We start from the raw sequence: 12,702 nt of genomic DNA on the forward strand, positions 1-12,702 counted from the left end.
TCAACAACCCTGAAGATGTTTTCCTGTGATTTCCCATTTTCACACCAGGCAAATACTGGGGCTGTGCCTTAATTAAGGCCATGGCCGCTTACTTCACACTCCTAGCCCTTCCCTGTCACATAATCTCCGTAAGTCCTACCTGTGTCGGTGAGACGTAAAGCAACTTGTAAAAAAAAAAGAAGGAAAACATTCATGGCTTCCTCATCATGAACATGCAAATTCTATAATTCGTTGAAAAATGATCTAGAATATATTTATAGTCTATTTACATATAAAACAGCGAAATAAATTTATGGAGTGCAAGAAATTAATAAAAACGAAGATCATGAACATTTATCCGTTCCATTGTTTCCTTTAAGCTCTCTGTTTATTACAATAATATTGTACTGTGACATATTTTATGCAGTGCATGTATTAAAGATTTGGGGTCAAACGAGAGGGTCTATTTCACCGATCGTATGCTCGGATCCCGAAGATACTACATGATCCATTTACTACTTACACAACAATGTCTGATAGCAGATCTTAATTCAACCAAAATGCAGTGCAAAAATCGACGAAATATTCTGAATTAACTTCCATTTTTTCTAGGACGGAAATATATTATGTCTTTCATAGAAAATATCGGTTAATATCAAGTCGTGGTTTAGAAATAGTTTCTTCTTCTAGAGGCCGGTTACGATTCTCTAGCCAATGATTTTCAATGGACAGTAAGAGAAAGAAAATATATGAAATGGGCTTCTTGTAATATATTTTAATTGGTCTTACTTATACTGTATTTCACACGAGGTGTTATAACGGTAGTCAATTGGTATTTAAAAGACTGATTGGTTTAGAATCCATAAATATTATCGTCCTGTTATAAACAATGGGAATGTGGAAAGAATTCCTGTCAGTCCAACAATATATACGGTATTTGTTTTTGAACCGTAAAGTGAGTTATATCCCACGGAAGTCAAAATGAGTTACTGCAGCCGGAACTTCGAAATAATATATGGGCTACGTGTGTATGAACTCAGCCTAAAGGGGGATGGTACAGCTGTATGGATCAGAAAATTATATTGGTTTTTTAATTTACCTTTTCTTCGTGGAATACACCTATGCTATTTATTTTACTGAAAATATTATGTTTAAAAAGTACGTCTGTATGCTTTACTATCTACTTCCCTCCCATTCGTATGGTTATTTGATATTTTCGTATCATTACTGTTGATGGTATAGCCGATAGTGCTCTTGCTTTCTGAGCTCAAATTGGTGAATTCGATCCTGGTTCAGTTCGATGGTACTTGAGGTGCTTAAATACGCCACCTTCGTGACGGCAGGTTTACTGTCACATGAAAGGTCTCCTGCAGGACAAACTCTCGGCAACCTCACATCTCAGGAGAAGAGCAGCGAAATCACAGTTGCTCAAGAAGACACTAGCATACGGGGCCTCACTCTTGTTCAGCGTCTTACGGAATTCACCAGCGACAAAGTTGAAATCTCCATATAGACTCTGGACTGATCAATATGTACTTCAAACGCGCATTTAAACAAAACAATAGAGGCAGTGTTGGGAACAACGTCCACATACCAACGCTTTACTGGTCAAGGGCGCAGCAGAGAAAACCCCATGCTCCCATTTTCGTCGCCGCGAGGGATCAAAAACTCAACCGGATCTGAACATTCCACGGGAAGTGGCACTATATGAGAAAATAAAACTATTATTGTCTTTACGGTTTTTGGAGACCCTCAGGTGCCGTGATTTAGTCCCGTAGGATATGTGACGAAAAGGTAGAGGTGCAGTGTAATTGCTACGTCTATGTGTGGTGTTGAGGAGCAGGGATTGCTTTATGTTGTTCAGAACTGTCTAATGTCAACTTTCAAGGATAAAAATAAGGGTGTGTGGCCCTCGGAGAGGCCTAGTGCAAATCTTTCGAGTTGACGCCTTACAGGTGACCTGCGCGACTGTGAGGATGGGGCCGTACCTATGATGAATGCCAATTCTGAAGACAGTACACACACCTAGCCCTTAACCATAGAAATTAACTAATTCAGCTTAAAAATACCCGACCCGGCAGGGAATCGAACCAGGGATGTTTTGGACCAAAGGCCAGCACTTTAACACTTTAGCAATAGAACTGGGCGTTTTTTAAGGATGGATAACAGGTTCTGCAAGAAGTATCATCAAGTGACTGACTGTCGAATATGAACATTCCAGTTAATTTTTCTGTATATATATTGTATATTATTATAACTAATGTTTTTAAATGCCACGGGATAATAATAATACAAATCCGACTCTGTGTTGTAGGGATTAGCGTGATTAGCTGCCACCAACGGATGCCCGATTTTGATTCTCTGCTCTGCCACGAAATTTGAACAGTGATACGAGGATTGGAATGAGATCAACTCAGCCTCGGGAGATCAAATGATGAGTTTTGATTTCCGCCACAACCGCCCTAGATGTGATTTTCCGTCGTTTCCCACCTCTTCTCCAGGTAAATGCCGGGATGGTATCTAACTTAAGGCTACGGCCACTTCCCTCAGTTTTCCTGATCTATCCCTTCCAATCTTGCTATCCCCACAAGGACCGTGTTCAGCTTAGCAGGGAAGCCGCCCGGTAAAGGTACTGGTCCTCCTCCCAAGTTGTGTCCAATACCAAATGTCTTACGCGCCGGCAGCAGAGGTGGGGTTCCCCGACGATTCTGGTGAAAAGCTAACGCTTGAGGGTAAAGGGATTAAATAAATTAATTAATTAAATAATAATATTTTTTCCTGAATGTTAAGTGCGATAAGTTCACACTTTTTGTGCAATCTTCGTGTTTTAACACATGTATAATCTGAATGATGTTTGTGAAAGAAGATAACTCGGTACGGTTTTTGAGAACATTCTTAGCTACACCAGGTGAACCGACTGCCCTATTTAGTGGAGTTTCATGCCACCCGCTCTACCTCAAAGCACTGGTTCCTGTAGTGAGGCAAATAATAAAAACTGATATAAAGACTAGCCCTGTGTTTCTAATTTCGGTTTATTTATCCTCAGAGGTATTAATAAACAGCACGATCATAGTGTTAATGAACAAGCAGTGAACACAGCAATGACACATATTTATTCCCATGAAGCCGATGGACGACATAATTGTAGGCTGTGGTTTGTCAAGCCCGCTGAAAGTACGCCGGCCAGCGTAGCGTTTTCCTACACTCCACAGTAAACTTTTTTAATATACCTGTAATTTACTGGTCGAATATGGCAACTGGTTTGTATTTGGAAACTAAAGCTCAGTGTACAAGTAAAATCAGGTACTGTATGCAATATGGAACTCGAGCCACTGAGGCTACTCCGACAATTATCCCACTCAGCTCCGGAACACATGTTCAAGGTGCTTGTATTAAGACAAACTAGTGTCTATTCCATTTCCCTGTTTCATAGTTGTATCATGTTAATATAGAGCGGTTAAGCGTCAGTAGTGCATTGCGCTGTACCAAATCACATGGTATGATCTAGATTCCAAAATTTCTTAGATTAATGTACAATAACAACTGATTGAGTCCGCCTCTGTGGTGCAGTGGTTATCATGATTATCTGCCACCCGCGGAGGCCTGGGTTCGATTCCCGGCTCTGCCATGAGATTTACAAGGTGGTACGAGGAATGAAAGGGGCTCTACTTAACCTAGGGTGGTTCGATTCCCACAGAAATGCCGGGGTGGTGACTAACTTAAGGCCACGGCCCGCTGGACAAGGGACAGGTCCTCATCCACAGTTGTATCCCCGATCAAATGTCTCACGCTGCACGACACTGCCCTTCAGTCTGTAGAAGTGGAATCCCTCGCTGAGTCCGGGGGAAAATAAAACCTTGGACTGTGAACGTATTAAATAAATAAAATTTAAAAAACCATCTAATTGAAAAAATTTATGGAACGGCCTTCTTCTTCTTCTACTTCTCGAAATGTAGAGTCCAGCATTCTCTTCCAGGAAAAATATCGAACATGACGACTAACGCGTATTCTTGGGTTAAGTATGAGGAAGAGCTAGTTCAATTTGTGTAGTCAGTGATTTGAATTTGAATTTTCATTAATAATCTGAATTAGCACTTTTCTTTCATATGCGAATTCACTTTCCTGAAAACAACGATTCTTCTTACATAACTCGTATGACACAACAAGAACAGATAGAGGTACATAAGAGTTGAAACAAATACATCTCCACATATAAAATCGTTTCTATGTCTATACGTCTTCATTATTAACATGATAACTGGTTGTTATTTCCCTAAATCGGGTTCAGATTAATTTTAGTGTTGAAACTGTACTATCAAAAACGTATAATTAAGCGATTTCCTCAATTTTGCGGAAAGTTGAAGGGCTAAAGTGCCAGAAGGTTTCAAATTATGAGTTTTGGATATCTCCATCAAAAAGCAAATTTTAAAAATCGCTCCGGCCTAAATACAGTTTCATAAACACTGCCTAAAAACGCTTGAGTCTTTACTAGTTTCCTAATGGATTCAAATCCTAGCCAAATTAGCTTATTTACATAGTTCTTTCTGTAATGTGTTCTTTGGTTCAATGCCCTCAAGTGTTTTATGATTTTTCGAAACATATCCACGCCGAATATAGTTACAAGGGCTTAAGTGGAACTCTGCATTGAATTACATTAGCGCTCGTAGTGGTGCTTAAGTGAAACAATGCATTGACTCACATTAGCGCTTATAGTGGTTAGACAAACGCAAAGTGCTAATGTAATCGACCGTATAACGATGATTAAGGAGAGGATTGTAATTTTTAGGAATAAGTAAAGAATATATTCTCATACTTCATTTTTTTACTCACCTAAAATTCGTATCATATCCCTAGGATGTTTTTAACAATGAGTTGCTTGCCTATAGGGATAGAACTGTGGATTTTTGTATATGTGTCTTGCTTGTCCGCTTGTTATGTCATAGCATCAAGGGGAAAGTGGATTAGTGTATGTTCATTATAAACGACATGACCACAGTGTACGCGATTTAAACTTTCGTTTGAGTATTTTCATTATATTGGGTATTGAAGTTTACAATAACGGCATAATGGCATGTAGGAACTTATTACTTTGCGCCGGGCTGAGTGGCACAGACAGTTGAGGCGCTGGCCCTCTGACCCCAACTAGACAGGTTCGATCGTGGCTTAGTCTGGTGATATTTGAAGGTGCTCAAATACGTCAGTCTCGTGTCTGCGGGACAAAATTCCGACACATCGGCGTCTTCGAAAGCCGTAAAAGTAGTTCGTGGGACGTAAAGCCAGTAACATAATTATTATTTTATTAGTTACCATGCGTGAATTCGCCTCCTTTTCCCTGTTTCATATTTCTATCATGTTACTGTACCGTCGATTTTAGTGCTAATAAGATAATTCACTAGCTAAATTCCATTTTACCTTACAATGTCATATTTGTCTTCTTAGTACGTTTGTCTGCTTACCTGTTATATCAGTTTGGGTGTATTTGGCCCAGCGTTACCTTCGGTTTCCCTTTCTTACGTTAACCCTGTGAGGAGCGATGCCTTCACTATTGCGTATTTCTATGGTGGTTACTATTGTGAAGTGCTGGTTTCTAAATGAACTTACATACTATTCGTTCTTCCACAGCAGTAATACCCGCTCTGATTCCTGCCTTTCTATCCCTATCTACCGATCCTTAATGTATAACCATTCGTTTTGTTGTGACTGTTTCCAAACTTTGGAATTCCTTACCTGTCAGTGTCAGAGATACCACCTCACTACCGAAATTTAAGAGCGCTTGCCGAGACCTCCTGCTGAATGAAGATGACTAATTTGTATGACTGATTGTGTTAATGGCTCTGAGTTAGAAAAGTATAATGTATTCTCTTATAGAATATTATTATATATTATAATGTACAGTGATCTATGTTTCCATTGAATTATTACTACTGTGGTTATGTATAAGAGGACTCCGAGAGCACTCAGTTTGCCACCTGAAAACATAATAAATCATTAAGTAAATGAAAAATACATCCTGCAGGCCATTTTCATGAGACTGATGTAATTTCCTAATGATCATTTTACCCTTACGTATGTGTCGTGACGAATTGCTATGTACTTTTGCCTATTTTGGGCAAATCTCCATTCCAAATCATATTTACTAATCATAGAAACCTGCAAATAAATTATTCCCTTGTGTATTTAAAGAGTTATGAATTCATTTCATCTTCATCAGGAGCTTCACACTTCTTTAACTTTTAGATACATTTTTGAGATCTGACAGGGTAATACTTCACAGTTAGTATTGTCCGACTCGTTGGCTGAATAGTCAGCGTACTGGCCTTCGGTTCAGAGGGTCCCGGGTTCGATTCCCGGCCGGGTCGGGGATTTTAACCTTCACTGGTTAATTCCAATGGCCCGGGGGCTGGGTGTTTGTGCTGTCCCCAACATCCCTGCAACTCACACACCTCACATAATACTATCCTCCACCACAATAACACGCAGTTACCTACACATGGCAGATGCCGCCCACCCTCATCGGAGGGTCTGCCTTACAAGGGCTGCACTCGGCTAGAAATAGCCATACGAAATTATTATTACAGTTAGTATTTACTGATTTTGGCTGTTCTTAAAGGTAATTATCCCGACTGTCTTCTTGAATTATATGACCTTCTTACTGGACTTATTCCTGACACTCTTCTGACCATATATGTTGAAAAAAATGTATCCATATTCCAAGGACTATAATATTTATGTTTAGGTTGTCTTTTGTTTTCTGGTTCAAGTCTTTTAAACTTTTGTTTGTTTTGGTATGAGGTCTCGTTATTTTCATTTTGAGAGAGGAGACAAATTTTCCCCAGCTTTTTACACGATTTTTCCTAAATTCCCGTTTTCCTATGATTATCATTCGATGGTACTTTAACTTTTCTTCTAAATGTTTATTTCATAAATATTTCTTTAAAGCTCCTCCCTTGTCTGTAATTATTTTCACAATGTCTTGAGCCTTCCTTTCCTTGCCACAGTTTTTGTCTTACCAAAACTCTCAAAATCAGATTTTTTTAACATAGTTTGAATAATAGCCCATTCTTCTTGTTCAGTACTCGTTGATGTTGATTCAACTAGGTCTCGTCTGATATAGCCATATCATACCGGGATTTTTCAAAATCCGTACTCTAAATTATACAGTTATGGGATTTTGTCATAATCTTGATTTTTGTACCATTTAAGCTTCATTCGGGCAGGGCACATTAGTAAATAATGATCAGATTCAACTTCTGGGCCTCTAAACCCTTTGGTTTCCAGAACTGTTTCAGAAACTTTTCAATTGCAGTTTGTATAGTCAGCTATGGATTTCTGACGACGTACTTCCCAAGTAAAGTTGTGGATTTTTTTGTGTTGAATTTATTTATAATACATTGAAGTTCATTGTGAAATATATAATTTTCTTCCTTATGCCCCTCTGTTGGGGTATAAATTCTAATAACTAAGAGGCATAAATTCCAACAATTATAAGATAACCTAGGAAAAATTTAAGTCGTAACTTTATAATTATTTCTTTCCAGAAAATGTAATGATTTACTGCGGGTCTTAAATATTTATTAACCAGGAGCATAACTATTTCACCAAAGGTAACAATATTATTATATTTGTTTACAGTAGAAATACTCCGTTAGGTATGAGAATAGCATTCCTGATATTCGACTTAGCACTGTCTAAACCGTCAAGGAAATCCCCAAATTATATATGTAAGAAATATCGAAAATTGAATGTTCTACGAAAGGGTACGCGATACAAAAAGTGATTGCTTAAAAGGTAGCCGACTATAATATTTTTATATTGGAGTTAGAATTTTAAAAACCAGTTGTTGTGTATTAATCTTGAATTTTATTTTTCAACCATCAGCTTATTGTAATGTAAGTTCAAATATAATGAAATACTGGTTTGAAATGTTTCATCCTAAGTTCCGTCAAGCGATACTTTACAAAACGCAAAGGACACAGTCGCTTGTATTCATATCATCTAGTCGATGTCGTCGAAGCCTGAGGTAAAGGCCAGTATCATTACAAACCAATTACGTTCGCTTTATTTAACTGTGGCCGTCTTGATTCAGATGATGGTCGTTTTTAACGCTGACCGTGGGAATGGTCTCCGGTGATTTCCCGATTTTAGCTTCAGGCAAACTCTTCCTCACGTGAAACAACGTATAAAGCAGCAATGCCATTTATGCAAAATAAATCGACATGAATTAAAATATTCCAATATTTATGAGAGATTAGTTCACGAATTGCTTGCTCATTAGTAGAGGGAAATTTTAACTCTCATCAAACCTGGATTATTACGAATTACCTGGGGAGAGAATGTTTTTGAGCTAGCTTTACCGGGGCTTGTCATGTTACCAGCGTGCACTTCAAGGCCTTTGTTCTAGCAAGGTAATACATTGATTATCGTTGTCGGACAGGCAACGTGGATAGGTGCTTGTCATGCGCGTACCTCGGCGCTTTAAGGTCTTCACAATCTTGCTGGCAACTTTCTGTCAGAATTTGTATCTCTACTCACTATTTCATTTACGGCAAGTAACTAAAGTGACGTCAATAACAACGGGAAGTAAAATAAGCGAATAAAAACAGATTAGATCATGGAAACTGTTTCTGGTACTTGAGGTCATAATGTACGTAAAAATGTCATAAAAACTTTCAGTTTTTCACTACATCGAATAAACTTTTCTGAATTCAAATATGTTCTCACAATACAGGTGATATATATTTCACAATTGGCTTTACGTCGCTGGTATGAGAATAGGAAAACCATCTTCAGGCTGCCGACAGTGGGGTTCGATCCCATTATCTTCCGAATGTAAGATCACAGCTGCGCCACCTTAACCGCACGGTCAACTCGCTCGGCACAAGTGTATTTTAATGGCTATTTGAGCACGGTGGCACCGCTGCCACTAACCCCCCCCCTCTCATCCCCAAGTTTCCACCACGTCTTACATTTAAAAATGTGAAATTTGCCGATACATTTCCCTCAGTGACTATGTGGGGTAAAAAAAAAATGTTCACTACACTTTCTTAATAGTATAAGAGATTCAACATAGAATGATGTAAACCGTATAATATTCCACAAAACATAATTACTATAGCACTAACCAATTACAAATATGTCAGGGAAATTTTTAGAACCCATTCTGATAGAGTAAAAATACCATTTGGATACAAGGCTTTATTTTTTACAATTTGCTGTGTGTCGCACCGACACTGATAGGTCTTATGGCGACGATGTGATAGGGAAGGACTAGGAGAGGAAAGGAAGGGGCCATGGCCTTAATTAAGGTACAGCTTCGGCATTTGTCTGGCATGAGAATAGGAAAAAAATTAAAATCGACAGTGCTGCCACCAGTGGGGTTTGAATCAACTATCTACTGAATGAAAATTCACAGCTAAGTGACCCTATCCGCATGGCCAGCTCGCTAGGTCCCGTATTTTTATACTTGTTTATTTTTTATTTATTTGTTTACTTTTTACTTATTGAAATGTACCTAAAGTTGTGGCAGATATTTGCATTTTGAAATGTGATTTTCTGCTATTTCCATTCCTCTTAATGAATTAAAGAAAATAACGTTGTTGTCGGGACAAACACCCCTGTGTAATAATATATTTGGAGATATACTGACCCGCAGCACATACGTTATGAAGAGCGAGAATGCCTTGACAACATGCACACAACATTGCACCTTAGATGACAGAACCTTACCGGCCAAAGTTCTAAGCTAAAATATTTCACATAGGAGGTTTTGTCCCGGCAGCGACGATAAATAATTAGTATTATGGATGTATTTTGCTGTAGATAACGTCAAAATGTGACGAAAGTTTATTACTCATTGAACTAATAGTATCCTAGATACGAAACTACAAAGTGGGCCTTAAACATGCAGGGTTACATCCAGGTGCCCATAAATTTAATTGTTGGCTCACATGAAGATTACTGCCCAGATGACAGAGATGTCGGGGGTATCACGTGATCAACGTGAGGAGTCTTTCAATTCCATTGCTGCTTCTTCATGACCAGGTTATTTCCTTCTCCTGTCAGGCAGCTGGTTGACCGACAACATGTCAGCTTGCATTGGGGAGATAGTGGGTTCGAACCCCCTGTCGGAAGTTCTGGAGATGTTTTATGGGTTTCCCATTTCCACACAAGGCAAATGCTGGGGCTGTACTTTCATTAAGTCTACGGAAGCTTCCTTCCCACTCCTAACCGTTTCCTACCCCATCGTCTCCATAAAAATGTGTCAGTGAAACGTAAAGCAAGTTGTAGTGAAAGAAATGTTAAGGAATTAACAACATGACATTGATTTAACATATCAACTCATACTCTGCTAGATTTGGAAACCTTAAAATGACCAAATGTACAAACCAGATCATACGAGTAAGGAAGTACTCAACTCCTACACTACTTCCAAGGGATTTTCTGGCATTAGAACGTGTACATTCCGAAAACGAAAGTAAAGTGCGAGACAACCAACCATAGAGTAGATCACAGCGCTCTGTTTATATGTTATCCTGATAATCTCTAATCAGTTTTGGACACATCATGTACTTCTCTCTTAATGCCCTACACATTAATATTTTTTAAATAAAATATAAAGCATTACTAACTCACGTCTGAAGAAAGAACGTTGTGATTAATGCTGGATTTTCATCCGAATAACCAAGGTAAAAATGAAGGTGTACTTACGTTAACACTTTCACTATGAAAATCTACCCTTAAGGACTTCAATAAATGGCCATTTTACATACGTGTATCTCATCACTTACAGTATGTATTTTCTAAATGAAATCTACTCCATGTTTATAGTGGAATGGTATACATTCATGTTCCTAACAACCAGAACACCTTGAATGACTAGAGAGAGGAATTTCATATTCACAGAACATGTGCAGTAGTGTGTTCTCAAGAAATGATTAGCATTTAAAAATGTCAGCCCTCAGGTTCAAGGTCCATATTGGAATTCTGGCGCACATCCACCGACTGGTAAAGTTTGCCTGTGGCTCTCGTTGTCACTATAAACCGAAGTTAATGGATAAGTGTAACTTGAGCAGACGTGCAGGATTCCTGGCGGACGTATGCGAGAACTGTACCGTCAAATGAATGAGTTTGAAAGAGAGCGCATTATTAGCATGAAAGAACGTGATGAATTCATACGGGAAACTGCTTCTCTTGTGAGAAGAAGTGTGCCGGGAGCGCCACGGTTGTGCGCAGAATGGTTCACACAAGGCACGGCGAGATGGGCCTAGTCGCACCACAAAGACCTCCCCACCCCCTCGAGAAGATCGACACGTCATCCAAATGGCATTGCAGGAGATATCTGGGTCCTCCTCGGCTCTGGCGCAACAGTGGAACAGTGTAACACATCGTACACTATCAGGAGTGGCCGTTCATTACGGTTTGGGTTACAGACGCGTCGTCCACTTCTCCGCCTACCTTTGACATGTACATAAACTTACTAGACTGCAATGGTGTGCGGAACAACGTCACTGGGGACAGAAATGGCAGCAGATAGCATTTTCGGACAAATCCAGGTTCTGTTTGTTTGAAAATGATGGCCGCATTTTGGTTCACCGCAGACAGGGTGAGAGCCATGACTTAGACTGCATTCACACAAGACATACAGTGCCAACTTAAGGCCTTATGGTGTGGGGTGCTATTGGGTACAGCCCCAAATCACAGTTGGTGCGTGTACAGGGCACTGTGATCAGTGTGACATTCGTGAATGACATCCTACGCCCCGTAGCCATGCCCCTTCTGCACGACACCGCAGACGCCATACTTCAGCAATGCAATGCGTGACCACATGTTTCTGCACGAACACTTGCCTTCTTGTTGTCACAGGATGTCAGACTGTTTCCCCGTCCCGCCCGATCACCGGACTTGTCGCCAATCGAAAATGTGTGGTATATGATGAAACGACGGGTGCCGCGCTGTGACCCAATGCCAACCACCAAATATGAACTGTGGAACCAGGTGAATTCAGCATGGATGGAAATACCCCAGGACGCCATTCGTGCCTTATACACGTCGATGCCATCACGCATGGTACAAACTATCATGGAAGACCCAGTGCCTACTAGGCAGCAGGACACATGCTGGGTCCAGGTTACTGGAATGTTAATCGTTTCTGCAGAACGTACTAATGGACATGTCCTGTGAATATGAACTTTCTATCTGTAGTCTTTCAAGGTGTTCTGCTTTTTATGAACATGAGTGTAATTCATTACTGATATGGGTGTTATTAAACTCAATAACATTTCAATAATATTGATAGTTTAACTGCCGACATTCAATGTGTCCTTCATAGTTGTGAAATGAACATTTAAATACACTTCATCAACAGTAAATCAATACCAGGGTCATGGCCATAGACGTCACGAAAGGTTCTGGAAGAACGGAAGTAAAGGACTTCCACAATTCATTACCTCAGCGCTAGGAAGGATAGAGCGGTTAAACTCAAATTCGTTTTCACACCTGCCCTCATGAATTAATCTGGTAGGCTGAGTGACGTGGAAGTCTCGTTTCTAAATACTGTAATTCAACTTATTGAGGATGAAGTCCTGCTGGAAGAATCAAACTCGCCTTTACCCCATGAGCTAGACATTAGAAAACAATAGCAGTGTAGTGTCTTAAATTAAAAAAGTTAGTTGAAAAGGGATATTTTGGAAAATAATGTGTTACGGATTCATTTAACATAATAGT

Source organism: Anabrus simplex, chromosome 6, assembly GCF_040414725.1.
Source record: "Anabrus simplex isolate iqAnaSimp1 chromosome 6, ASM4041472v1, whole genome shotgun sequence".
NCBI lineage: Eukaryota > Metazoa > Arthropoda > Insecta > Orthoptera > Tettigoniidae > Anabrus > Anabrus simplex.